This window comes from Triticum urartu, chromosome 7, assembly GCF_003073215.2.
Source record: "Triticum urartu cultivar G1812 chromosome 7, Tu2.1, whole genome shotgun sequence".
Lineage (NCBI taxonomy): Eukaryota > Viridiplantae > Streptophyta > Magnoliopsida > Poales > Poaceae > Triticum > Triticum urartu.
This window is the reverse complement of record NC_053028.1, coordinates 8,190,661-8,204,919: the sequence shown is the minus strand read 5'-3', so window position 1 is coordinate 8,204,919 and position 14,259 is coordinate 8,190,661.

Genomic DNA, 14,259 nt, shown 5'->3' with positions numbered 1-14,259 from the left:
GATGTAATTTTATTTTATACATACATGACGTCCCTTCAAAGTCATTCCATCGACCCCTCAAAAAAATACATCAGGTTGCAAGGACATTGGACATTACCTTGCCGAATTACTCACATATGGCGCTCGGATCGCAAGAAGAAATCATTGAAGAAGACATCGGATCAGATCACAAAACAAAGAGAGGATTCCACAATCTCTTGCATTCATCAGTCATTAGTGGTAATATCGATGGGAGTATCATAGATTTTATAAGATAAACATGTTTAAACTATGGCATGATGAGCATAAAAATAACACACGTCAACTCTCCAAGCTTAAACTTGATCATCCTCCAGCAACATAGCTAAAAATCCAAACCGTAAGGAAATCAGTTGTTTAATGCCTAGATAGACCTCCGCTTCTTCACATGAAAAGTTAGTATAGCTATAGCGGTGGCATGGTTATTATGCAAGTGTTATTGAAGCAAAGATAATCAACACAAACCTCTTGCTCACCTAGACAAAATAAAAAGTAGCTTTTATTCTATTTACTCTAGTTAACACTTGCTTGCGGGGAACACATGGAAGAGAATTTTATTTCTTGAGCAATGAAAACATAAATTAAGGGAGTGAAAGTTTTGAAAATACAACATGATACTAGAGTAAGTCATTAACACCCATGAGTGTCTCATCATTAAGTCTCTCAAGCACTCCACTTCAATCATTGCTTGCTGAAACTTTTCTCTAGCTTGACTATGAACTCCGGTACCTTCTTACACAATTGTTCAATCACGTCTTTACTTAATTCTTTAGCACAGAGCGTGCGGATGAAACGGCTTAGCTCGGCATGCACTCGCCGTACATGCTTGGGGACATAGCCTCGAACCATCACTGGCATTATCCGCTCAATCCATACATGGTAGTCATGAGTCTTGAGCCCGTTCATTCTGCTCGTCGAAAGATTGACTCCCTTACCTATATTATATGCATAACCATCAGTGAACTTCAAAATGAGTTTGAGCCAGATAAGCATTCCTTCTTTTCTAGCGGTTTACGAACAAAGTCAGCATCTGGCTTGAACCAGTTTCTTCGATCGCATGTGGGAGGCTTCATGTTTAGACGTGGTCTATCACAAATTCTCTGTTGATCGGCTCTAGCTTTAACGTTATCCTTCGTCTTATCGGGAATATTGAGGATCATGCGGAAAAAGGACTCTGCGGCATTCTTTTCGGTGTGCATCACATCGATGGTGTAAGTACATCTAGTGCCTCCTTTGTGGTTATGGAGTATTGAAGACAAATGGGTTAAGAGACTAATGTGTTTGTGAGTGTATACATAGGAGAAAAGTCACTGAAGATTTTGTTTAACCATGCAAGACGACCCCTAAAAATGTATGTTTAGATTGAATAAATTGGTACGCCCTAAGAAATTGAAGTGACGAATTGGAACGTGAAGATTTTGTTCCCGTAGTTTCCTTTTGCTTATATTGATTCATAGGGAACACCGTACTGTTAAAGCGGGTCTAGGTCATACGTATGCATATTTCCAAAGTGATGCTCAAGCTACCTATTTCTTCGAGTGAAGACTATGGATATCTCTTGAAATGCAGTCGATTTCCACAGCAACAGAGCCACAGTTCTTCTGTTCATTGACGAAATTGCTCTGAAGGAAGAGTTAAGATTTCGCCGATGTGATTGTCCGACTGGAGGGTCGACAAACAGAATTCTTGCGTAACAGGATCGTTCTAGGGGTTGTTGATCGAGGCGTTCTTGCATGCTTCCACCATGAGCTTGGTCACCTTGGGCTTGCCACTGTCAGAGCCGCTAGCTTGAGCCGAAAGAAGCATGAAGATGATGGTGGAGAAGAAGATGATTGTCCTTGGCATTGCTACCATTACTACAGGGCTACCTAGAAGCCTTGAAGTACTAAAGCGCATAGAGGGAGGTGGAGAAAAATAGACAGAGAAGGATGTGTATTGCAGAAATGGATGGATGGAGGTGATGAACATGAGGCTGAGAATTCTTTATAATGCCTGCTTGGGGTATCATAAATGCAGTATGCAGCTTTGGTCCGGAATATGTGTACTATCGGTGTCCAGTAAATGCTGAATGCTCAATTTGGATCTCTACATATTAATACTCTCTCTATGTACCCCAAATACACAGATGCTCACTATACATCTTGTTGTGGTAACACACATCTTATATGAATCCATTAATGCAACGTAGCTAGATCACGGATATCCCAAATGATGAGCATGCAATGAATGCTCATAGATATGTTGCTGCTCATTTTGGTACGTCTTAGTTGCATTGGTGTTTTCTAAACATCATTTTGTATAACTGATTTGCTACTTCTACCTCACTTTGGGGGATGATTATATTTCCCCTCATCAAGTCTATGATTGTTCATTTTTTCTTTGCAATTTCTGGGTAGTTACAAATAATTCTCAGGGAGTAGGCACTTAGTTAACTTGGCCACACAATAAATATTTTTGTTAAAATATCAAAATTTATATTTTAAATTTTGGTATTTCCAAGTTGATTATTGTCTGACGGGTTGACTTTTACAAAACTTGTATCCCCCCAGTTAAAAATCACAACTATTCTAGGGATTAAATGATGCCAGCCGGACTAACATATCATTCGTAGGCACTGCCAAAAAATAAGCATGTTTACTGCCCACCTCCTAAGAAAAGAAAAAAAACTAGATGTTGCCGATACCAACACGTCACAATATGGGTTGATTCGGTTTCGTTTCTCGTTACTCCTACTTATTAGGAAGGAAAAGAGCTAGCGATCATACGGAGGTAACCTATACCATAGGTACATGATGCACACGTCACTACCTTTTTTTTGCAGGGGAAAAGGGTTATATATTAATTAAGCTGAATCGCGGCAGTCCAGTTCACACAAGTTTACAACCCTCTCAGTGCCTGACCGTAACCATACGGCCGTCTTTATCTCACATCTACCCATCTGAGCCAAATGGTGGCTAACATGATTACACCCTCTTCTAATAGCTTTTACCACTACCTCTCTACCTCCTCTCATCATGGAGGTGATCTCCTGAATGATGGCAGCATGTCGTGATCTATTCCCTGAAGGGTTTGAAATCTTCGCAGCAGCTTCGGTACTGTCCGTCTCTAGAATAAACGGAAGTGTGCTCCACTCCAAAGCTAGCGCGATTCCCTCTTTACATGCTTCTAGTTCCACAGCAAGAGCATTATCACATGTGAATAAATGACGGCAGGAAGTGAAAATGATGCCGCCTAAGTTGTCCCGGAGCACCATGCCAGAGCCGTCGTTTCCTGCCTGCGCTAGAAAAGCACCGTCAACATTGAGTTTGAGCCATCCTTGAGGTGGTGTACTCCATCTGTCAGCTGGTGGGTGAGCTGGGCTAGCATTTGGCGATGCACATGTCACTACCAGAATGGCCTACTATGCCGACGGCCCGGACCGTCGCCATAGGCTAGTTTCCTGTTGGGATAGGCCTATGCCGACGGCCACCGTCAGCATAGGGCCGTCGGCAACATATGCGTCGGCGTACCACAGGATGCCATCGGCATAGAAAAGCCGTCGGCATAGAAGCCTATGCCGATGGCTTTCGTACGGCCGTTGGCATTGATTCACCATCGGTAAACTTCCATGCCTAACGGTGCCTGACGGCATACCTACGTGCCAGGAAGTGACCAGAGGACGCCACGTGTCCACATGTGTCGACGGCTAGGTCATCGGTGTAGATTCAAATCTATGCCGACAGCTAGGCTGTCGGCATATCTACGTGCCAGGATGCACTAGTGAGCGCCATGTGTCGCCTATGCCGACGGCCTATCCGTCGGCATATATGTAAAACTTGACACGTGTCACCCACTGGTAGCTCGATGCTACCCTATGCTGACAGAAGTCGGCATAGTTTTTGTGTGAATTTTTTTCTGTTCTCTGTTTGAATTCAATTCAATTCAATTCAAATACACAGCGGATATACATGATGTACTAAACATATACAGAACATATAGGTATCATCCTCACAACCAACGGCACCACCATCAAAACAACATAAGTATATATCTGCTCACAACCAACACCACCGCCATCACATCCTCACAACCAACACCACCAACAAACATAAGCATCTAAGAAGCACACAAGTCATATAAAGGAGCATAAAACCACAGGTCATCTAAAGTGGACAAGCATATCATCACCACCACCGTCACCCACATGCTTAACCGCTAGTACGTCCACCACCACCGCCAAGGTCCTCACCGCCAAGTCTGCCAGAGCCCAGATCGTCACTGCTAGCGGTAGCGCTACTGCCAAGACCGCCACCACCACTACCTCGGTGGATCGGAGTGACCGGGCTCCGTGACTCGTGAGTGATGCGAAGACTGGCACCACCACCAATGGATGATCCGCGGTTCCTTGGATGTTTGAAAAGACATGTGCAAAGGATATATGATTGCGTTGAATAAACGGTAAGCCGTGGTTGGATAGTTTGGAGATATACTAACCACCGTAGTCCCCGGGTGCTGTGACAGAAACTCCTCGAAGGTAAGTAGCACTGGTTGTGGTCCAGCAGCTGGTGGTGGTGGTTCCATTACAGGAACCGTGCCTGCCACCATGCTCTAAAAAACGATTTGGACACACGTACATAATGAAAGCATAATGGCATGTCAACACGAAACGATGAAATTTACCACAAACGTCGGAATGAAAAAAATTATACTTACTGCCAAGTACTTGTCCCTCTGCAAGGTAAGCTTATCCCTCCGTGCTTTTTCCTTGGTCATCTTCATGCTAAGAGTGTCATGATAATATTGCGAGATGGCCACCCAGCGCACATCGTACTGCATCTGGCGGGCCTTCTTCTTCGCTTGGCGCAGCACGATCTCGTCGGCAGTGGCCTTGTGCTCCTGAAGAACTCAATTGTATTTCTACAATCATTCATGAAACAAGAATGGAAGAAGTCATGAGTTAAATCATTTCTGAAACCAGAATGGACTTGTTCTTCTGAATAGAACTCACCCCAAAGTTTGTAAACATAGCCTTAGCATGCGTCTCATAGTCCATGTGGGGGCCACTTCCCAGTGGTCCCAGCTCATGGCCAAAACCCGACGCTCTGGGTGCCTGACTGGATTGGGACAGTAAAGCCCCTGCTAGTGTGTCTTAAGCAAGACGGTGATGAGGCCATTGGGAAGACGAGCCCCTTTAGGATATCTCCAGTTGTTGCAAAAGATATAAATAATGAAAATATTAGCATGTGTACAAGCAAAATAATGAAAATATAAGCATGTGTACAATAAAAACAATTAGATTATGATTAAGTGGCACTTACTCTTTGCCCATGGGCTCAATGAGCCACTTCTGCTCCTCGGTAGCGGGAAGCTGGGGAGGGAGCATTGTGTTACCGCGCAGCCACCCCTTCTTGTTGCCAACCCCCTCCCTGCTAACACCATCATCCCCGCCACCACCATCCTCCTCGCCTGCCTCCTCCTCCTCCTTGTTCCCCTCCTCAACCTCCTCCTCTTCCCCTCCTGAACCTCCTCATCCTCCTCGTCGTCCTCTTGAACCTCCTCGTGAACCTCCTCCTCCTCCTCATCCTCCTGCTCCTCGGCAAAGGGTACCTCACTAGAGGAAGGCCTCGAAGACAACACCCCTAAGTCGGTGAGGGTGCGCTCTTTCTTGCCGCAACCCCCTCTAGTGGCTCTCCCCCCACACCCTCGCCCTCTAGGAGCTCTCCCCCGCCCCCTCCTCCTCTAGGGGCACCTCTCCCTCGACGTCCCTATGAGGAGTCATCCTCAAGTAGTCGGGGGGTAAGAGTATGCGGTCGACCACTCCTACTAGCCATGCCGACAACCTTGGCTAGGAAACCCGTGTCATCGATCTTCCCCTTGCCAATGTTCCATGAACCTGCATTCAAAAGAGAATAAACAATTAGTACATTAATAATAAAGAAAAAAACATAATAATAAGGAATAAAAACAGATTAATAAATAAGCATAAAAAGGCATATTCCTAAACCATAGAAAAAATACATGAAACATACACCTGCTAGAACCCATACGAATCATAATTGTTGTAACTGATTTCTCGCTCGGTCTCACCATCACTATCACGCTTATCATCTTCGTTGTCTGACGGAGGTGGAGGCTCTTCCTCGTCGTCAGCATCTTCATTTAAATTTTCTAGCATAAGTATGTCATTTTCATTAACAATGGTCTCACCATCATTCCGTGCATCGTTATCGTTTGGATCCACATCAACATCACCCAAGGCGTCAGCGTCATCGTTTCTGACCACATCATCGTCAGGTTACTCTTGATAGAAAACTCCCTCGTATGTCATGGGGTTAATGTTGTAGTAATCGTCTTCGTTCAGGTCCGGTAGCTTACCATGTGGCGACACCTTGAACACAAATTCCCAACCCTTTAGGTACTCTTTCTGGCATGGGTAAGGCAGAAAATAAACTTGTGTAGCTTGCGTAGCCGCAATGAAGCGATCGGCTCCGGCATAGACGGTTGATGGTTTAACTTCGACCAAACCAATGGAAGCCGTATGTCTCTGCACCTCCCGCTGCTCAAACTATCGGCATTTGAACACAGGCAGACATAGGGTTTCGCGCCCTTTGCGGAATGTAAGCTCGTATATATTTCGTACCCTTCCATAGTAGTCTACTGAATTTTGACCGGGGCTGTACACTCCGGTATTTATAGTTTTGGGATTAGGCCAGTTGTTTTGGTGCTCCTGTGTATGTTAGCGATGCCCATTCACATCATACTTTTTACATGTCATGACGGCATGGTCAAAACCCATGGAAACCCATCTCAATTCATCATCCATAGATATGTTCGGATCTTTTCCCTACAGGTTTAATTGAAATTTTTGGGTGCATTAGTTCGGTTAACTAATAAATGTTGAACTAGGTATTTAATAGGGGAATATGGAAAATTACTTTCTCCATGAACCAAGCAACAATTTTTTTATGTCCAGGGTTTCCATGATGGAGAAGAGTAAGTGCCTCCGCCTCAGTAGGAGGAATCATTCCCGTCCATTCCTCTTGAATGAATTCACTAAAAGAAGGAAAGCGGTGTTAGATTGGGACTAAGTGAACATAGAACATGATGTTGTGCAATACATCAAGGAATGGTGTAGTGGTATTACCTCATCCACACTTCCTCAACTTCCTTGATATGGTGCAAGACATAGAACATGAGGTCCTCCCACTCTTGTTGTGGCATGTGTCGGTGTCAAAACCGGCGGATCTCGGGTAGGGGGTCCCGAACTGTGCATCTAGGCGGATGGTAACAGGAGACAAGGGACACGATGTTTTTACCCAGGTTCGGGCCCTCTCGATGGAGGTAAAACCCTACTCCTTCTTGATTAATATTGATGATATGGGTAGTACAAGAGTTGATCTACCACGAGATCAGAGAGGCTAAACCCTAGAAGCTAGCCTATGGTATAATTGTTGTTGTATATGTCCTATGGACTAAACCCTCCGGTTTATATAGACACCGGAGGGGTCTAGGGTTACACAGAGTCGGTTACAAGGAAGGAGATCTACATATCCGTATTGCCAAGCTTGCCTTCCACGCCAAGGAGAGTCCCATCCGTACACGGGACGAAGTCTTCAATATTGTATCTTCATAGTCCAACAGTCAGGCCAAAGGTTATAGTCCGGCTGTCCAGATACCCCCTAATCCAGGACTCCCTCAGTAGCCCCTGAATCAGGCTTCAATGACGATGAGTCCGGCGCGCAGATTGTCTTCGGCATTGGAAGGCGGGTTCCTCCTCCTAATACTTCATAGAAGATTTTGAACACGAGGATCGTGTCCGGCTCTGCAAAAAAAGTTCCACATACCACCGTAGAGAGAATAATACTTTTACAAATCTAATCTGCTGACGTATTCCGTAGCGTGACATCACACAACAGCCAAGCCCTTATTCGAGTTGTTTTTCACACCCCACCTCGGCGCGTTTTGCGAGGCAGTTTCCTTGGCACGTCTTGTCGAAGCAGAGATCGTGTCCCCTTATCGCGGGATTCTCATCAATACGGGCGTGGGTAACCCAACCGCGCCATTGATTACGGCGCTTGAGGGATAAGCGAGTTTTACCAGGCTGGTGGGGTCGCATAGTTTTGTCCGCCCATATAAAGGGATAAGGATTCACCTTTTTCTACCCACGCCTTCTTCCTCCTTGCTCATCCATTCTCGCGCATTTGAGCTCCAGCGCTCAAGTCCACATTCTCAGCCTCAACCTTCTCCAACCATGTCCGGAGCAGGAGGAAAGTGGATGGTCTCCTCCGTCACGGAGGGAGATGTCAAAAAGCTGAGGGGAGCCGGATACCTGTCCGAGGATATCGCACACCGGCTCCCAGATGCGGGGCAGATCATACCCACCCCAAGGCCCCATGAGAGGGTTGTATTCCTCACCCACTTCCTCCGCGGACTGGGATTTCCCCTTCACCCATTCGTCCGCGGGCTCATGTTCTACTACGGCCTGGATTTTCACGATCTGGCCCCGAATTTCATCCTCAACATCTCTGTGTTTATCGTCGTGTGTGAGGCCTTCCTCCGCATCAAGGCCCACTTCGGCTTATGGCTGAAGACTTTCAATGTCAAACCGAAGGTGGTGAGTGGACAGCAGGCGGAGTGCGGAGGCGCCATGGTGGGCAAGATGCCTAACGTTACATGGCTTGAGGGATCCTATGTGGAAACCATAAAAGAGTGGCAATCGGGGTGGTTCTACATCACCGAGCCGCGCGACACCAAATGGGCTGCAGCCCCCGAATTCCGATCCAGAATCCCCACGCAGCTCACCTCCTGGAAAGAGAAGGGCCTGCCCTGGGGTCATCCGGTAGAGCTGACCGGACTCCAGACCTGCATCCAAAATATGATAAACAGGAAGCTCAAGCTTGTCAACATAGTCCAGGTCATGCTCATCCGCCGGATCCTCCCGTGTCAACAACGGGCGTTCAATTTGTGGGAGTTTGACCCGGCCCAGCACCAGACTCTGAGCAAAATTTTCGACACGATGCACAAGGACGTCTGGAGGGTGCTGTTCAAGAGTGCCGAGGTCCCCCCAACCGTCACCGAGGATCGCGGACTCAGTGCGCAGTGCCAAGCCGGCGCGGTAAGCTCTTTTATCAGTTACAGGGTATTCATTTTCCCCGGTATAACTATATGCGGGATCTAAGCTCCCATACCTTTGACAGGAATGGCTGGAGACGGCCGAACAGATTGACTGTCCGGCTCCTCTGCTCGAAGACCCAGCAGATGCTCGCTTAGCGGAGATGCTGGTTCCGGCGCCTTGCGTGGTGCCGGAGAAGAAGGCCAAGAAGAAGGCCACGGGAACCCAAAAGAGTTCCCGATGTCCGATGACTCCGAGGCGCACTCCTCCCACGAAGATGAGGAGGAGGAAAAAGAAGCTTCTTCCCCTCCAGCTGGGGGAGAAAAGAAAAGAAAGGCCGCCCCAACCGGGGAGGCCGGAGGGTCCAAGAAGGGAAGGACTCTCCCTCCGGACTACTCCGCCACCGCCGCCGACAGCGAAGACGAGTGGCCACCCAGGGCCAAGCCCCTGGTGAGATCGTAATTATTCGGACACCAGAGTAACTCGTGGCACTGTTTAATTTCATAGCTTCTTTTAACGCCGGGCACGGTTATGCAGTCCGTCCCGGGCCCGTATCGACGTATCCTCGTTGAGCGGTTCTTTGGACCCATCGGCCATGAGGAGCGGAGGATCACTTCCGACCGCCTCCACCCCTCGCCCTACGGACAACGCTGAGATGTTGTCTCAAAGGGCACCAAGCCGAGGGGAGGTAGTCCTGGAGGCACCACAAGGCGACCTTCCGGACTGCAGGCGCAAAGGGAGCAAGGCTCCCAAGGGCTCCAAGTTCGGCCCTGGGCCGAATACCGCACCGGAACCTCCAATGGTTCCGAACTCCGGCAGGCGGCCCCCCACTAAGAGAAGCAAGCCTACCGTGCCGGCGACCACCGTCCAACCGGAGGCACCGGATAATTTGCTGGAGGTGCTTAACGGCGCCTCCATCGACGAGGAGCACCGCACTATTATGGGTGCGGTGATCCAGAAGGTTCAATTCACCAAGAGCGGACTGACTGAAGCCTGTGCCAGCCTTCTAATGGGCTTTGAGGTACGTGTCTAAAATATATGAAAATATTACCGCATAGACAGTAGCCCCTGATGCTCTATTCGGTGTTCACAAAGAAAAGCCGAATAGAGGATCTAAGAATATCCACAGGAGTCTAACATAAGTATGTCGACATGCGTATGCAGGCTTCGCTGCTGACCTTTGCCGCACTGACTGCGGAGGTCGATGCGCTGAAGCAGAACCTCGAGCGTTCCGAGAAAGAGCTCGGTCTTGCCAAGAAGCAGCTAAAGGAGAACAAAGGTAAGTAATACCTTGTGTAAGTATATAAAAAAGATGCGGTTGCAAAAATGACAGGATCATTGTGGATATACCAGGGGCCACGACCGAGGTGGCGACCCTGAAGTGAGCACTGTCCAAGGCCGAAAACAAAGCGGCCGCGGAGCGCACCGAGCGGGGAAACAAGAGGCGCGGGTTGCTGAGGTGGAGCAAGAGCTCCAGGCTCTCATGAAAAATCATGAGAGTTTGGAGCTTGACTCGAAGACGCGAGAGTCCGAGCTTGCTTTGGCCCTTGAGAGCGCCAAGCATACCAAGGACGAAGCCCAAAAGGCCCTCCAGGAAATTGAGGCGATGAAGAAGATAGCAGCGGGTAAGGCATTCATTATGCAAAGCAAGCATGTGAAAGTAAATTACTTGTTACTTACCCGGGTCCGGAGCTCTCCAGGAGCATTTGCAGATTTACCCCGCAGTGTGTCGGATGCCGCAAAGCACTACCGAGCCGAGGAGGGGAGCTCGATGGAGAAGGTGTTCTGGTCTCAGTATACTGAGGCCGAACACCCGGTGCCTTTAAGCGACCAGCTGAAGCAATTGGCCGAGCTCCATAAGGCGGCCGAACAGGCCATGAAGGGTCTTATAGTCTGGTTGTGGCCTGGAGAGGCCATGCCAGGGAGCTATTTCGGGCTGGTGAGACGGCTTCTGGATGTCTGTCCTTGGCTTGAGGTCATCAAGCGCTCCGTCTGCATCGAGGGCGCCCGCAGGGCTCTTGGCCGTGTTAAAGTACACTGGGGCAAGATGGACACTGAGAAGCTGGTGAAGGATGCGTTACCGCAGGGCAAGGAACATCGCCACCTTGAAATGTACTATGAGGGCGTCCTGAAGGGTGCCCGCCTTGTGGCGGACGAATGTTCCAAAGATGTAATATTTGAGTAAACTCGCTTGTGTGATCATGTACGTTGAAAACTTGTTCATATGCGCTATGCAACCCTTGTTTGAATTTAAAATATTACCTTCTGTGCGGCCGTTTGTTAAATCTGAGAGATGGTGAGTCGTCGGCTTCTGCCCCCGTGCCGCGAGTGATGGGGTGTTCGGGATAAACCTGAGCACTCTTTTTCCCATTCTTGGGTCCTTCGAGGGAGGTGCTCAGCACAACGAACAAGGCAATCGGACTATAATGCTTTATCACTCTCACTTAGCCAGAGAATTCTATAATTTTATATTTTGGCGAAGCCCCTATTATTTGAAAGACCGAGTTCGGGGCGCTATACACGCCTAAGCCGGACAAAGCCGACTCCTCGCCCTAAGCGGCATAAGTCTTTAGGGACTCGAAACCTCTCGAACAGCGACCAGCTCTCGCCTTATCATGACAGTCAGTTTTAGCTTTCTCTACTGAGGTGCTTACCCCAGCTGAACCAGGGCATAATCGCAGTAGTTCTCCCAGTGCTACCTTAGCCGATATAGCGGAACGTAAGGTACCAAAACATGGGAGCCGGGCAAACCCAACTATTGACCCAAGACATGATTCGGAGCTGATGCATATAATGCTATAAGTTCAGGGTGCCGCACTTGTGAAAGTGTTCGGACTTCTCACGCCGTATTATGGGGTGCTTAAGCCCCTGGCGTATTGGCCGTACCAAAGTGTACGGGTGCTAAATGTCATGAATGAACATATATATATATAGGAAGGAATAGAGAATGCAGTAATAGTCTGAAGCTATGCATTGTTTATTCGAAACGGTGCATTAAAGCAGAACGATACAAGTAGTGCGATAAGCAAAAATCGGACTATTTGACATGTCCCCTCCGAGGGCAAGCTGCGGAATGGTATTTAAAGCAGGTATTTTGCTCGTTATAGAGACCACCTGGGAGTTCCATGATGCGACGTAGCTTTCCGCCCCCCTGGTTCTTGTATCGTGTGTTTGGCAATTATACTGCCGGACAGGGCTTCCAGAGAGTAAGGTCCTGAAAGTGAGAAAAAATAATAAAGTAGGAAGCCCCTAGTGCGGTTGAGCCGCATTTTGGGGAGTGCCGTGGTCGTGCCCCTCCCCCTATGCCCATGGTATTTTTAGAGCGTAATTATGTATGCGTGGCACGGATTTCGCCGTTTGGCTGGGGCTGGGGTTGGGGCTGCATTGCTACGCTTGCTCGGAACGTGCCAGGCGGTCTTGTTGCAGATTACTCCGAGCGCGCTTGACGGCGTCCGGACGTTTGATCGCCGGACTGGAGAATTGCCTTGAGAGGCTGCTTTGTGCTTCTGCTGCGAGGGCCGCAGTGTGCTCCTCCGTTCGGAGGGAGCGTTCTATGTTTCCATTGACTGTGATGACCCCCCGAGGTCCTGGCATCTTGAGCTTGAGGTATGCGTAGTGCGGCACCGCATTTTGCAAATGCGGTTCTCCCGAGCAGTGCATGATAGCCACTGCGGAACGGGACTATGTCGAAGATTAACTCCTCGCTTCAGAAATTATCCGAGGATCCGAAGACCACTTCTAGTATGACTGAGCCTGTGCAATGGGCCTCTACACTTGGTATGACGCCTTTAAATGTCGTTTTTGTGGGTTTAGTCCTTGAGGGATCCATACCCATTTTACGCACTGTGTCCTGATAAAGTAGGTTCAGGCTACTGCCGCCATCCATAAGGACTCGAGTGAGGTGAAATCCGTCGATGATTGGGTCTAAGACCAATGCGGCAAATCCGCCATGATGGATGCTAGTGGCATGGTCCCTGCGATCGAAAGTGATCGGACAGGAGGACCATGGGTTGAACTTTGGGGCGACTGGCTCTAACGCGTATACGTCCCTTAACGCACGCTTCCGCTCCTTCTTGGGGATGTGGGTTGCGTATATCATGTTCACCGTCCGCACTTGTGGGGCGGAACCCCTTCTGTCCTCCGTTGTTTGGCGGTCGGGGCTCCTCCTCATCATCGCTATGTAGCCCCTTGTCTTTGTTTTCGGCATTTAACTTGCCGGCCTGCTTGAACACCCAACAATCCCTGTTGGTGTGGTTGGCTGGCTTGTCGGGGGTGCCGTGTATTTGGCACGAGCGATCGAGTATACGGTCCAAACTGGACGGGCCCGGAGTGCTTCTTTTGAATGGCTTTTTCCGCTGACCGTGCTTAGAGCCTCTGAATCCGGCATTAACTGTCGTATCCTCAGTATTGTCGTTGTTAATGCGATGCTTGTGTTTGTTGCGACGTGACCTGCCATTGCTGTCCTTGGTATCCGAAGTACCAGGGCTCTTTGATATGTTATTGCTGCGAGCCAGCCAGTTGTCTTCTCCCGCGCAAAAGCGGGTCATGAGTGTCGTGAGGGCTGCCATAGATTTCGGCTTTTCCTGGCCAAGGAGCCGGGCAAGCTACTCATCGCGGATGTTATGCTTGAAAGTTGTTAGGGCCTCTGCGTCCGGACAGTCGACGATTTAATTTATCTTGGTTAGGAACCGTGTCCAGAATTTCCTGGCCGATTCATCTGGCTGTTGAATTATGTGGCTCAAGTCATCGGCATCTGGTGGTCGCACATAAGTGCCCTGGAAGTTGTCGAGGAATGCGGCTTCCAGATCTTCCCAACAACCAATGGATTCTGCTGGCAAGCTCTTGAGCCAATGCCGAGCTGGTCCTTTAAGCTTGAGTGGGAGGTATTTGATGGCGTGTAGATCGTTGCCACGGGCCATGTGGATATGAAGGAGATAGTTCTCAATCCATACCGCCTGGTTTGAAACCCTCTGGGATTTGATGATCCATTACTTCATCTGTGAAGCATAGCGGGTGTGCGGCGCCTCTGTACTGGGCTATATCACGATGCAGCTCAAAAGAGTTTTGTCTGCTGTGTTCGGCCCGGCCGGATTTACCTTTACTGTATCCGGCGTGACAGTTATCGTCTCGTGTGGTGGGGCGCCCTCGCG